Raw genomic sequence first — 15,795 nt, 5'->3', positions numbered from 1 at the left:
GTCAACTTGCCATTTGCACTCTCCTAGGGTGCGATCATAGGAAGCTCTATTAGTGAATGCAATTCCCCGCCCAATAATACTGATCATGCCCTGCTGCTTGGCTTGGAATCAAACTAGCCTATCATGCCCTTTCTCTATACCTATATGGACCCATATTCCTATGTTCTTCCAATGTTTACCGTATTACTGGGATTCCTATTTACTGAACCATATCAAAGAAGCTACTTTCTTTTTGGCTTTTATACCCAGGTATAAAGGGATAGACAGTCTAAGAGAGTGCCAAGAAAGAACACATACCTATCACTTTTGGAAGGTTTGGAACCCTTTACCAAATTCACTAGTCTGAAGTGAAGAAATGATCGATTCCTTAATCTTTAAATTACGAAAATAATGAAATGGCTATTTTATTTCCAACCATCTCTTTCTTTCAATCAAATTCCATGTGTGAAGCAACTATCTCTCTCAGGACCTCACCTTTGTAACCTCCTGACGGAGAAAAGACTGATGTCATAGTTAGCAATCAAATCTGGAATCTCCGACAAAGCATCTAAGATCAGACAATTATGTAGATGAGAGAGTGGGATGGACCTTGCTCTTAAGGGTCAAAAAAATACCTGGTTGCTTTATTTCTTGGGAAATACCAGACTACGGTCACACTTCAATGAGTGAGCCTTAACCTAGACATCAAACTCTTAGCTCTTGAGCTTATTTACTATTGAAAAGGGTACTTTTCGCAGCTTGGCCTTTTTTGATTTTCTATTTAGCACTTTGAATTATTCTACTGTTCTTGCCTAGCATTAAGGCCATAGGGCTTCCTTGTAAATAAGTTTGAATTAGAATAAAGTAGTGGTTTGGGAGAGCCTATGCGGAAGCCTTTTTCTTCTTCTTCAACTTGCTTTCCTGCATCTCTTACAATGGCTTTCTTGCTAACGTAACTAGTAGAGGTAGGGGGCCTAGTCAGAAAAGCCGTAATCAGGTTACCCGAGATAGAATAGGGCTCAGTGCAATAGTAAATCTAGTAAATATAATAAGAGAAAAATTAGTGTAAGAAAAGCCTAGCCTTTCCCTTACCAACGAGTGAGTACCCTTTTTTCTCTTTTTAGTTGAGTTGGTGTTCAATGTGCCCCATGGGTACAAACAAGATTGAAAGGGTCAACAATCCCTTACTTTAGTAAGCAACCTCAGTTCCCTTACTTGTTAAAGTAAGCAAGTCAACTCTCTTACTTGTTCTTATAAACTATTTCTTTCTCGTACTTTAGTAAGTAAGCATGTAAACGACCATCTCTCTGTAGATAAAAGACTAGAGTAGGCCCCATAGAGATGTTGTCATTCGGGTTCACTAATTTGACAAACTAATGGAGATAAGGTTGATAGCTTGCTTTCTTGTGAAAGTACGGAAGAAGGTCGCTGAGGTAGAGTCCATAGGCAAACTTCTTAGGACGTCTTTGCCCCTAGTTCCTTTTGAAGACCTATAGTAGCTGCAAAGCACCATTCTGCGCACTCAAAATAAAAGAGTGAATTTCCACAATTAGTTTCAAAGTGTCTATGAACGTTAAAAATCTCCTTTTTATGGCTTACAACTTTCAACGCCCTTATATTTATCTTTCCAAAGAGCAATTTTTCTCAAAAGGTGCTGACCATTCTAAACGTGGCTTCAAAGTTATTCTTTCTAAGTGTGGATTCAGTTGATTAACTATGCCACCTTCTTTCTACTAGTTTAACTATGCCACCTTCCTTCTACTAGTTGATTTAACCGCATCAACCGCAAAGAAAATGATGACCTATTCTCTAGCAGTAGCAGGGGAATGCCTAAATATCTACATCTTTCATAGGAATTTTGGAAGAATTCCATTTCCTTAAGGAATCAGTCCCAAGAGCGGCTATGACTACGAGAGCAGTTACCCTTCTAACCTTAACACCGGTTACATCCTTCTTCTGTCATCGGGGATGGGAACCTTGGTAGGAATGTTGGAGGATTCTCGGTAGGTAGATTTGATGCTAGCCTTGTTGCTTTTGTATTGGATGATTCAAGACATCCTCGCAAAAGCGTCATCTTTCTTAATTGACTTTTATAGACCTCTTTTTCTAAAATACGATAATTTTTTTTAGACCACTGCGATAAATGAGCTTTTGAGACTCTATTTTGTTAACAACAGATACTCTTTCTGCCTTACTTTAACAAGTAAGCAAGTAAACTACCTTCACGATAAAGGACCATTTGTCCTATGAAAACTCATAGCCTCGATAATGGTCTAAGGCAAGAAAGTACGATCTGTCACGTGTTCTAAGGAGATGTCAATTGACATTGAATTCTCTCCTCTTGTTTTAATATGAATTAACTCTGCTTTGGTCACTTTCTTCGTAGGTCCTTAAGCAACTCTTCTTGTCACTAGTCACTATGCCCAAAGGTTAGCAAGCCTGTCTCTTGATATAAATAGTCATTCCTTTCTTTCCTTTTTTAGAGAATCACGTAAGACCGCTAATATTTCATCTAATTCAAGAACAATCCCTTCTCAATGTCTTGCCTTTCGCATGTGTTTTCTTTGAAATTGGAATTCCAACCACGTTCCCTTCCCAAGGCGGAAACAAGTTGGTACGACCGATTAAAGAAGAAAGACAACTTGCAATAGTACTATGGCTAGTTGGAAAGCCTTTCAAGCCAATCTCTTGATTCTCATTCATGTGAAACTGTTGCAACCGATCCTGCTACTAGTCATAAACAATAGTACTAGTCATCCCAAGGAATCTTTTAAACCTTTATAATATATTCGTAAAAAACAACAAAAAGAATACTAAATAGGGTTTCTATTAAATATACTATTTGAAGTTTAAATACACACACACACACACACATATATATATATCTTGGACCTTGATAATATATTCGTAAAAAGCAACAAAAAGAATACTAAATAGGGTTTTTATTAAATATACTCTTTGAAGTTTAAACGTACATTTGCACATCTCTAATTTTAATAAATATGGTATGTGGTATCTATGTTGATAAATTTAATTTAATAAATATCCAAACTTTAATAAATATCCGAACCGAAGTTTAATTTATCGATTACCAAACTACCGAATCGATGTTTATAAATATGGTATGTGGTATCTATGTTCAAATACTGATTACCAAATTACCGAATTCGAATTTTGAAAATACTAAACCGAATACCGAACGCCCACCCCTACACCCAATTTATTCATACATAATAGATTACATGTATATATTAATTTTATTTAATACATAAACATCAAATATATGCTTTATCAATAATATTGAAAAGAAAAAAAATAGAGGAGACATACATAGTGATAAAGAGATTTTAGGGAGAAATAAGAGAGAAAAATATTTGAGAGATTTTTGGAGAGAAAATAAGAAAGAGAATGTTGTAAGGGGGAAGAAAGTTAGTTACTAGGGCTGCTCCATCCTTAATCAGAGGTCGAGGGTTTGACCCTGGGTATGGAGAAAACTCTGTTGGGAGCGCTGCTACCTTAATCGACCATGCAACGCGCGATCCGAATTAGTCGGGGCTCCAATGCGGGCACCGGACACCGAATGGGAAACAAAAAAAAAAGAAAGTTAGTTACTAGACTCCTTGATTTATGGATCGTGTAATGCTAACATTATCAGTAATTTGTAATATATTAAAAGTATGAAGACCCTTAGAAAAGTGATTTAAACTTTTTGCTCTTCATTAAAAGACTCTTCTTTAGATAAAATTGTCTTTTCATTATTTTTTAATTCATTATTTAATTATTTTTTATTATATTAACTAGACTTCCTAAAATATATGGGACTCCTAAAATATATGGTAGGAGAATTAATTAATATTTTTCTTTATACTAGACTTTCTAAAATATATGAGACTCCTATAATATATGGTAGGAGAATTAATTAACATTTTCCTTTCTACTGATCAATTAGAAAAATACTTCTAAAATAGGACTCTATTAAGGAAATACTTCTATAAATATTGAGATGTACGTTAAACTAGAGAACACACCGGTTTGCCTATTGGGAGAATATGATTCATATTCATCTGACTTGATTCTATTGCATGTCTAGATTGGTGGATGTTTTATTTTCTAATCCTCAACTTCTTCACTATTTTTGTCAACATGTGTGTATTTATATATCTACTTTGTTTTCACTCAAAAGGGTCAAAATTTTCGCTCAGACAAGAATTAGTTGGATCAAAATTGAAACTTTGTGATCACTATTAAATTTTTTTTATAGTTTGCAGGTCGTAGATGAGTGTCGATTGAGTTTGAAGAATTTCTTGTGTAAAGTTTAGGTTTAATTGTATTTTTTTGATATCTTTATTAGCTTACTATTTTATTTTAATTTACAGATGCTAGATGAATGTGGGTCGGCTTTGAATTTTTTTTAAGGTAAAGGTTAGGTTTAATTGTATTATCGTAATATCTCTATTAGTTTGTTATTTTGTGGTAGTTTACAGTTCGTAGATGAATCTTGATCGGATTTGAGAAACTTTTGTGTGTAAAATTTAAGCTTAATTGTATTATTTGATATCACTTTTTATCGTATTATTTTGTTGCAGTTTATGGGAGATAGATAAATGTTGGGCGTCTTTGAGAAATTTTTTTATGTAAAGGTTAGGTTTAGTTATATTATTTTGATATCGCTATTATCGTATTATTTTGTTATTGTTTACAGGTGGTAGATGAGTTTCAGACGACTTTGAAAAAAAATTTGTGTGTAAAGATTAGATTTAATTGTATTATTATTGTTTTGTTGCAATTTATAAATGGTAGATGAATCGATCGACTTTTAAAAATATTTTGGGTAAAGATTAGGTTTAATAAATAAATTCTCCATCTTTACATATTCAAAAAATATTAAATTTAATTATTACATTCATCTTTATTATTTAAATAAATATCCTATTTAGCGTAATGTTTGAACTCATTAAAGTAACATACACACACGAGGCGCGTACACCTAAACTAGTTAGCTAAAACGTATTAATGACCATTTAATACCAACTTCTTAAAATATGGCTATTGAATGCCAATTTGATATTTTAGTTGATACGATATGTCAATTTTTCAACTAAGGAATATGTTTAGTCCCAAAAAACCCGAAAAATTTCTTTTTCACTGTAATTTTTTTTTAACATAAATGCCTTTTCCAATTAAAAGACTTGGTTAAAAATATTAGATTTACGCGACTTTTCCCAACTTCTACAAAACACATGCTAATTTTATAATTTTCTTAGCCAACCATTTTGTTTATGTATATAATTTGATGCAAATGGGAAGAATAGGATAGGAATTAGACATCGACACTGTAGTTTCAATAGGTGATAACTTTTATAATAATGGGTTAACATGAGAGGATAATCCTTAATTTTTGGAGTCTTTCACCAATGTATATAAAGCAAAGACCATGCAAAATCAATGGTATACAGATCATTTTTACAAATGAAAATTAATAAAAAAAAAAAAAATTTAAAAAAAGTTATGATTTTGTAATTCTAAAAGTATTATTATTGATTTTGCAATATTAGTTAGCCATGATTATAGGGGAGATGTAGTGACTCAATTTAGTCCTCACCTTAGGAAAACTGACATCAGATGAATTTGTTTCCTTCATAATCAATGCAGGTAAAAAAGATGCTCATAATATTTTTCTCATGCTCAATCTCAAATCTGCAAGTTAATGTAGCTTCGTTTTAAATACAAGCCAAAAAATCCACATGTATTTGTCTACTTCATGCGGTTTTATCTCCCTAGTGTTGTGTAAGTACACTTTTTCGATGAATTTTTCTTATTATGAACAGTTACTTATAATTTTTGAGTTTAATAACATGGTTAAATTTACTCTGTCATTGATTTTCTTATGGTGGACTTCCTTACGGTAGACTATAGTAAGCCAGATCATGTTGAATAACTAGGTCCAAAGTGTAATTTTAAATTGCTATATTGTTTTATGAAAATAACATTCTCTGTGGTTTAGTTTATCTAATTTGAAAGTGGAAGAGGCAGGAGATCGGATAGTTCTTTGAAAAAATTGTACAACGAAGACGTAGGTGGATGATTAAGAACAGAGAATTGCAGTTAGATCAAGGGATTGGAAAGGCCTATACTTTAGAGTTAGAAGCTAAAGTGGCAAGCTTAAAGAAATTAATGAAGAGTTGGACAAGTAGAAAACCAATTGTTGGATAAAAGATATATGTCATGTGGAGGACATTGACAAGACCTTGATAGAGGAATGAGGAGTTAAAGAAAAGATTACCGAGTATACTTACACAATAATTTGGTGGATGGTGTCCATTTATGTACATTATGTAAACAATATGTCACTATGCTTGTGTGAATTTCCTCTTTGTGCACTTTTAATTTGCTTCACTCATGATTAATCATAGTGCATTATGCGAGAATGATGTTTCATTTTCATGGCTAGGTGATAGATTCATTACTAGCACTAGGTAAACAAAAATATGCACCAAGGCGGCCACCAACTACTGGAACTTGCAACTTGCAATGCTTGCTTTATATTACAAAAAATATTAAGCGACATTAATCGATCGACATGGTCTTATCTTCATTCCTATTTATCTTTTTCTCCTTTTTCGGATTTTTTTTCTCTTAATTTATCTATTTATTTTATTTGAAATAGTCCAAAAATATTTAGGTTCAATTAATTACCTCCAATTATAATTATCTTCTTAATTAAATATCTTAATATACATTCACATGTGACCTTTTGATATCCTTTCTATCACTTTATAATATGCACAAGCATTAAGCATATAAGCATAAAATATTTCATGATTCATTGATTTCATTATTTTCTTGATCACAAAATAAATTCTTTCTCTATTTTTATTGGTCTTTTGAGTAAATGTTGGAAATCATTTAGAGATGTTCTTTATATCAACTGAGAATGTCTTGACCTTAAAGTTCATTTTTCTGGATAAAGAAATTTAAATCAATATTGATCTGTTGAATCACCCATTGATGGAATAGCATTTCCTGATAATTCGGAGGTTAAAACTTTAATGTTGTTTTGTTTGGTACATATACAAAGACAAATAACATCTAAAGAAGATTTTTAGGAAGTCACACATAAAATTGAGGTGTTGAGGTATCTTGAATGTTGAAATCTATATTCGAGTTCTTGATACTTCAAGCAGTTTTTGTTTTGTCATTTTCCTTATATTTTCTCTACGAATGTGTTGTAGTCTTTTGATATATGAATTCAACTTTAGTTATCACTAGTGAATGTATCCGCGCTTTGCGCAACTCTAAAAAAGATAAATATCAATAATTTTATTAAATATAACATAGATAAAAGAGGTATTCTATTATTCTCTCTCTCTCTCTTTATATATATATATATATATATGAGATTCAATAAAAAAAAGCGTTTGGTTAGTAGTTAGGAGATTTTCAACTAAGTAATAAGTTACTTGATTTAATTAAAGAAATTAAAAACTTACGACAAAATTCATATATAATACAAATAAAGAGAAATCATAGACAGAACATAACGAAAAATATATAAAGCAACATCATTCTCATGTTAAGGAAGTAAAGGGAGAAAAAAATAAATATGTCCAACAATGTCGTAAGTTACTATTTTGAACCAAAATAATTATAAACTTACGAAATCAAAAATTCATATAAAATACAAAATAAAGAGAAATCAAGGAGAGAACATATGAAAAGAATAAATAATGTAACATTATTCTTACAATTTAAATCATTAATAAAATAAAAAATTTATGAGATTAATGCATAATTTTTTGAGTTTTAGTCGACAACTACTCCTACAAGCCGATAACCATTGAATAGCCTTCCTCTCATTCTTTGAGTCAAACTAAAGCATGAATACAATAAGCACCAGAAACGTAACTTTAAAAGCTAATGTGATTATTTTCACAAAGTTGTCTTATAATGTCGCTATTTATAGGACTACATTATGAAATACGTACAATAATATTAAATAAAAAATTTCTTATCGTATTACGTAGAATAGATTTTTGTGATCCTTTGTCGGATCCTCTCCATAGTTGCCCTTTTTAAAAAATATAAAAATGAACACTCTTAAGAGAATAATATCTTTTGACAATAACAAAAATGATAGTGATCCATAATATCCACAATTTGTTGTTATTCAACAATATATCATAATCGTTGCCACTCTTCAAAGACTAATTCATTTTCATCTCTCATTTCTCATTTCAGAAGTAAAAAGTTAAAAATAATATTATCAAATAAAAAATCATCATGTCCGGTGTATAATCTCTGGAACTTTAAAAAAAATTGTAGAACAAAGGTCGAGAAACTTACCATTTTATTATAGCAGATTCACTTTCAAACACTTGAAATCTTCTTAAACTGTATTTATGTATTGTGGACATTTGCAGTATCCATAGAAATTTACCCTATATTTGATTTCATGGTTATATAATAGAAGACATAATATTTTCATGTCTATTCTATAACTTATACGTATCTCAAAAGATAAAAACTGAAGAGGTTTTTGGACTCCTAATTAAAAGGAGCAATTATTTCTTATTAAACACAATTTAAAATAAATAAATATCTTTTGATAATATGGAGAAGCACGATGGGATAAATTGAAAGTTAATTGGCTTTTCAACTCTTCCTTAACTTAACTACGATAATTATTAATGATACTCAATAAATAGAGTAGAATATTGCTAATTCTTTAATTTGAAAATAAGAAACAATAGAAAAAATCTCAAAAAATAAGAGAAAAACGATAAATAGGAATGGTATCCATAGAGAGGTGTCACATCATCCTTGTCTTGTTTCTCCTTTATATATATACTAGTGAAATGATCCACGCTTTGCACGGTTATAAATGTCATTATTAGATACATGAAATAATTCTAACTCATCACAAGATTTCTTTAAATATTTATAAAATCTTAATATAAGATAATGAGTTAATTAAATTATTACTTCACTCATAAATTAATTAAATTGATTCATTTTAGTTCCTATTCTTTTTTCTCCTAGCCACCCCAATTTCAGCAACCCAAAGCCCAAACTATCTTGCTCCTAAAATCACAAATTAACAAATCAAAACATCAAATATTCAAATGATAAAAAAATTAGATACCTTATATGGGTGAAGGAGACAATATCAAATGTTTTTTTCTTTTGCAAGTCAAATTTAAAGAATACTTTCTCCATCTATTTTTGTTTGTACATATTGACTCGACACATTTTTTAAGGAACAATAAATTAAATGATAATTTTATTATATTTTTTAATACAATGAATTCAATATTTTAAAAATCATTATAATTAAAAATAAGGTAAATTAAAAACTAAATAATAAATTATCTCTTAATTTTTAAATTTTAAAAAATAAAATTCGACAACTATTTACAGTATAGCGACAAATAAAAGTGAACAAATAGTATAGTAATTTAAATTATTTAGAGAAAGAAAAAATGCATAATTTAAATATTCAATGTTATTCCAATAGATATTTTGATTCAGTAAGTGAAAAAAGAAAAAATAGTAGTATTTTCACACTAAAAGGTTAGGAAGCTTCCTAATATTTCAATGAAAAATTATTTTCCAAAATACGTATTTTCAATGAGCACTCTAGGTCGATAGAAATTAAATGAGAAAATCATATTTTATAAAACAAATTTTCTATTAATTAGCGATGAAGAAAAACTTTAATTTATTTCTAGTAATATCTATACACATTTCAATTTCTATTGATATTTGTGGCCTTATTATGGTACATATAGTATGATGCGTTCTCCGAATTCACATCCTATCTCAAAGTAATAATCATCACAAGTGATAATGTCAATAGAATTTCTCATGTATACGTGCACAAAAAGGACCAATATAATTTAATTGACAAATGATATAACGGTTAAGAAGTTGATTAGTCTGCACTTACATAGTCTTAAACTCCTTTATAGATTGAGATTGACGATGTATATATTTTTCGTGGCTAATTTACCAATAGGACTGATGGAATCCAATAGAAAAGAACACATAGATACAAACATTCAGACTTCCCAAAAAAATAGTCATTATCACTATTTTTAAGATATAAGAAACATTAGTATAGTGTTATAAAAAATTTAAGCTTTTTCATGCGCTTTGTTACGTTTCTTCTTTTGTTCCATGATGTTAATTTATCCGAGCATTCTTGAAAACCTGAATTCCTGAAATTTAAGAAGATAATTATTAAATAGGGGTTAGAAAAAGGTAATAAAACTGAAAGAACAAATTTAGGTCATGAGATTTCTTTGATCCAACTTACAAATAAGAAGAAAGAAGAAATGATTTTTTTTTCTCTTCAAATCACATTTTGATTAGAGGAGGAGTTGCAATACAAAGATTGATTTCAAAAGTTGTTACAATTAGGGAATATGAAAAGGAGGGTTAATGATATAGGTGATATGGAATGGTAGATTAATAATAAATGGTATTCATTCCTACAGTAATCACAACATTTCATTCCAATTAAATTTTAACACAAATTAATTACATTAATTATAGGAAAGGAAAAAGAACCAACAAAAATATTTAGATAATACAAACTCAAAAAAAACCTAAAAAAAAGGATAAATAACATTTGAGGCCTCTAATTAGTACTTTTGGTTATTGAAAAGTCATCTTCAAAGTGCATTTTGTCTTTCAAAAAGTAAATGTTATGTGCATTGATTGTTTAAAACTACTTAATCTTTTTTAATTGCACCTCCCTCTCTTCCTCTTCTGTTGGTTTCTTCTCTAATATGTTTGCAGTAATGTTGTTGCCTCTACTAAGACCAAGTAAAAAGTGTATGAATCTGGTGGATTTCACAACTACAAAAATGCCTCTGCTATACCAAGTAATGGTTCGAATTCAGTTCATTGCCTTCTTTTGTTTTGGTTCAATATAAATTTCACAATCTAAAAATGAGGTTATTATGACAGTTATCGTGGTCCAGTCTTGATAAGTAAGTCAATCACCTAAATAATAAAGAAAAATTAAAATCAAACAATAAACATAAACCAAGATGAGATTTTTATAATGGAGTCAGACCATCATATATGAATATAGAAGGCTGAACAAACATAACCATCCCAAAACCCATTGTCACAAGTATAAAAGCATCTAAATATGTAATCGAAATAGAAATACAAAGTTTGTCTCTAAAAGAAACAAAGACAAATAGAGATGGAAGATGTCTAAATTAGCCCTGAACTCTAAAGCACATTAATATCTCGAAGAACCTAGAAACTCCGCACAAAAATCAACAACCATGTGTGGTACTCAAACTAGGATCTGCACTGAAAGGCCAAAGTAGGAGTAAGTATGGTCCACTTGTACCCAGTAGGTATCATAGGCCGACTGAGTAAAGCGGAAAATAATATAAGTAAAGAACATTATGAGCATGTCACCTACAAATAGAAAAGTTCTCAAATGGTAACCCACGCCGTCTCTACTAACAATTCTAATATAAATACTAAATGAAAACAACACAAATTATACACGAAGAATATACGAAAATTAAACACAAGTCAAGGAAAACTAATGAACCGTGAAAGATGCATATGTAATGCAATGATGATGGAATGAATAGTGAAAGGAAAATTACTGAATCATGAATGATGCAAAGCATATCCATCCCGTCGCCTCCAACCTCTGATAAAAAGTTGGGAGGGTCTCTAAAAATCACTCCAAGGAGATGCCTCTTTTAAGGAGTAGTTTCTTCTTGGCCAAATCCTCATAATAGGTAGCTTGATAGTCGGGAGAGAGAGAAATCAGTTTTGGTCGAAATCTGCCATTCTTAGCCTTTGGTTGAAAACTTAAAAAAAATATACAAGTATGAACTTTCAAGATTATTATGTTAAAACATTGCTATTCGACTGAGAAAAGATAAATAAATGACTCAAGGATCAAATTTGGCTCAAACAACAATTTATAGAATTTTGCTCAGACTGTCAGAAAGGCCTCAAGTATTGCTATCACGATCTGTTAAGTCCCGATCACAACACCTAAGGGTTCTATTAGATAAGCCTCAGGTATCGCTATCGCTATCTGTTAAGTTGTGCTCACGACATCTAAGGATTCTGTCAGACATGCCTCAGGTATTGCTATTGCAATCTGCTTAGTCGCGATCGCAACTCCTGAGGGCTCATTGTCCCCAAAATCCCCAACTCAAATTTTACATTATTTTCATAGAACCATGTTAATACATGATTCACAAACCAAAGAACATGAACCATATTACATAATTAGTCAGAAATTTCCTCGAACTCATGGAAAAAACTCTCAAAGGTTTTATTTGGGCAGATTGTCAAACACTTGGTCTGCAATTTAAACTCTCATTTATTTTAAAACTAATTTAGGTACTCAAGACTTTCCTAATCATGTACACACCAAGGAAAAAACAAAACACAACAAACAAATCAACTTCAAGCACTAACAAGCAAAGAAATTACAAACCAAATTTTAGGTCCTAAACATGAAACTAAGAAGCAATTTCAACAATTAAAGAGGAGATTAAAAGACATACCTGATGTTTAAGCTAGATAAAGATGAAAGACACTTTGAAAACCTTTTAAGATTGATAAAAACCGATGGATTTTTGGGTATTTAAAGGGAGAAGGGAGTGGAATCAATTTGTAGACGGTTCAGCCATATTTATAACTGATAGTACCGCGATCACAATAAAAGTATCATGATTGCGATAGTCCACTGACTTGAGGTATCACGATCATTGGACTCCTATGGTTTTATCGATAACTAAGGCACTCCTGAGCTGACAGATCGCAATCGCGATCTGTGTGTCACGATCGCGATCTGTGTGTCACGATCGCATTAACTGAGACCCCTCAGGCACCTAGGAGCTGCTCAATTCCCCTATTTTTTTGGCTGATACATCTCCAAACTTGATTCTAATCCACTTGTTTCCTCCCAATCTACTCAAATCACTTTCAAAGTTCCAAGATTTTGTGGATTAATAAAAAAAATCCTAAACTACTCTAACTATCTAAAACTCAAAGAATACATGCAAAGTTCATGAAAATGATGGGTTTTCTCCCATCTAACGCTTGATTTAACGTCGTAGCACAATGTTCCTTGATTATCACTTCAGCTTTTTGAATTGAAGCAACTCAACCATAGTCGCTTTGAGTTCACCCACATGGTAATACATCAATCCTTGACCACTCACCATGAACTTCTTTTTCTCATGATCCTCCAACTCAATTTTTTTCATTTGAATATACATTGGAGACCATGTATGGGCCCGACCACTTAAAATTTTCTGAGGAACATTTAGATCTATAGTTGAGAAGGAACACATTATCGCCCACACACAACTTTCAGTTCAATGTCTTAAATTCATGTTACCTCTTCTCTTTGGATTTATTTGAACAACATTCGAGAATGATGCATTTTATGTCCACCATGGGCCACCTAATAGCACGAATGAACTTTTTCACTGTAGACTTTGAAGCTTCCTTTTGTTGGGGCACTAGATCATCCATAATAATAGTCGACAAGGTGTTGTTCTCATAACTATTTCAATTATAGGAGCCAAGACTCATCGTCAAATTAACCACCTCGTCCTTTTCTTCAATCACCTCACTCTCTAAATTTTGCAATGCACCCACTAAGAGGTCATCCATAAGATCCTCTTTTATGGTGTTAGTTACCTCATCATCAACCTAATCGATCACTGAAACCTCTTACAAATCCATAGGTCGTTTCATGGACTTACACATATTGAATAAAACCTCTTCATTGTTCACTTGGAATTGTATTTCTCTACATTTAAGTTAACTAAGACCCATCCGGTAGCCAAGAATAGCCTACCAAGAATGATTGGGACCTCATGATCAATTTTACAATTAAGAATCACAAAGTCGGTCAGAAAGATAAACCAGTCAACTTTCAGTAAAATATCATACAACACACCAACGGGCTTTTTGATTAAACAATCGATCATTAAAAGCCTTATATAGGTTGGTATGAGGATACCCAAACCTACTGCACAATGCTTTCCCAAACTTGTGCGCCCCAATAGTGCAAGAAATAGTGAATGCACCCGAGTCTTTCTTCTTCGCCACCATTATGCTAGACATTATGGCACTACAATTGTGGGTTACTTTTATAGTTTCAGCATCCATGATTCTTTCTTTGAAACCAAGTCTTTCATGAATTTATCATAACCGTTCATCTCTTGTAAAGCTTCTACCAATGGAATGTTCACTGATAGGTTGCTAAATTTAGCAAGAAATTTCTTGAACTTAGTATCATATTCCATTTTCTTGAGGCTTTACAGGAATGAGGGAGGAATTTTAGTTTGAGACAAAGGAACAACTGGGGTTTCATTCAATTTTATAGCATCACTATCAATTGCTTTAGGAGCTTTCACTCTTTGACCTTTTTCTTCAACTACCTTTGATTTTTCAACAATTGTTTCATTGGGTTTGGAATATCACTATTTGGATTTTTTTTGCTTTCTCTTTGCATTTGCTTGTTCATCATTTGTCTTTTAACTGGGGTCTTCACCAAGATAAACAACATCTTTTCCAAGAGTTTGACCACTCTTTGTGACAGTAGCCATGATATGACCATCATTCTTAGGACTAGTAATCGTGTCACTAGACAATCCACCCTTTGGCCTTGCATTGAGTTGAGTCGAGATTTAACCCACTTTAGTTTCAAGTTCCTTGATAAAAACCGAATGAGATATCACTGGTTGATTGAGTTATGATAAATCACTTTTTAGCTCTCTCACCATCCTATCGGTTCCCTCAACACGCATCAAAATACAAGTAATGACATCTTTAGTTTTGAAATTTTCAGGGTCAATGGAGCTTGGCTCTTTACCCTTAGCTCTATAATGTGCAGGTACATACCGATCATAGTCTCCATCCTTATATCTCTAATTTCAATCTCTATCATGCCAATCTTTATCATGATCCCTTTTTTTTCAACCTTGATTCCCACCTTGCCTTTGATAGGTGAGGTGGGAACTCCTCAATTGGTTTGACAAGAATCAATTTTTTATGTCAAGAGACTCTTCTTCCTAATTATCATAACCTTTAACACTCTTAGAAGCAATGGCGTTGATTCATCACTTTAGCCATGTTCTCATCTCTTTCCTTGTCTTTTTTTCTTTATTCTTGGCTTACAAAAAATGTGGATGGAGCCCCCATGACCACTTTAGTATCTCTTATGTTCCAACCTCTATTTTTATTGGTCACTTGATTTAACAAACCCATCGTAATATCATAAGATAGTTTGACAAGAGAACCACCGACCGCATTATCAACTAGTGTCTAGTTCAATTGATCCAATGCCCTATAGAAAATTTAAAGATGAATTTTCTCTGAAATCTTATGATTTGGGCATTGCATTATCTTATCATTGAACCTTTTCCACACTTCAGACAATGGTTCGCCATTTAGTTGGCAAAAGTTGGTATTTTATCCCTTAGTTAAACATTCGAGAAGGAGGTAAATATCGATCCAAGAATGTCTCCGTGAGATCAACCCATAAAGTGATAGACCTAATGGGTAAAGACCGTAACTATAAGGTTGTTTCTCCCATCAAAGAGAATGGGAAAATAAATAACCGAATTGACTCTTGAGAAATATGAGCTATATCAAATGGAGAACATATATCAATGAAATTCTTCAAGTGTAGATTAGCATCCTCATGCGCTTGGACTCCAAATAACCCTTTCATTTAAATTAAATAAAGCATCATGCTAGTAACGTGAAACACTCCATTTCCTTGCGTTGGTGGAATACGAATAGCAC

The 15,795-nt window shown here is 32.0% G+C and overlaps 1 non-coding gene across 1 annotated transcript; it reads left to right on the top strand.

Annotated features, from left to right (window-relative positions):
• Window positions 1-15,367: 15,367 nt before the first annotated feature.
• On the top strand, window positions 15,368-15,472 carry LOC124897362. Its single transcript, XR_007054084.1, has one exon. It is a non-coding gene; the product is annotated as a small nucleolar RNA R71 (small nucleolar RNA).
• Window positions 15,473-15,795: the final 323 nt, after the last annotated feature.

Source organism: Capsicum annuum, chromosome 3 (assembly GCF_002878395.1).
Source record: "Capsicum annuum cultivar UCD-10X-F1 chromosome 3, UCD10Xv1.1, whole genome shotgun sequence".
In the NCBI taxonomy this organism is placed as follows: Eukaryota; Viridiplantae; Streptophyta; class Magnoliopsida; order Solanales; family Solanaceae; genus Capsicum; species Capsicum annuum.
The sequence above is the reverse complement of the archived record's forward strand: the minus strand, read 5'-3'. Positions and strand labels throughout refer to the sequence as shown.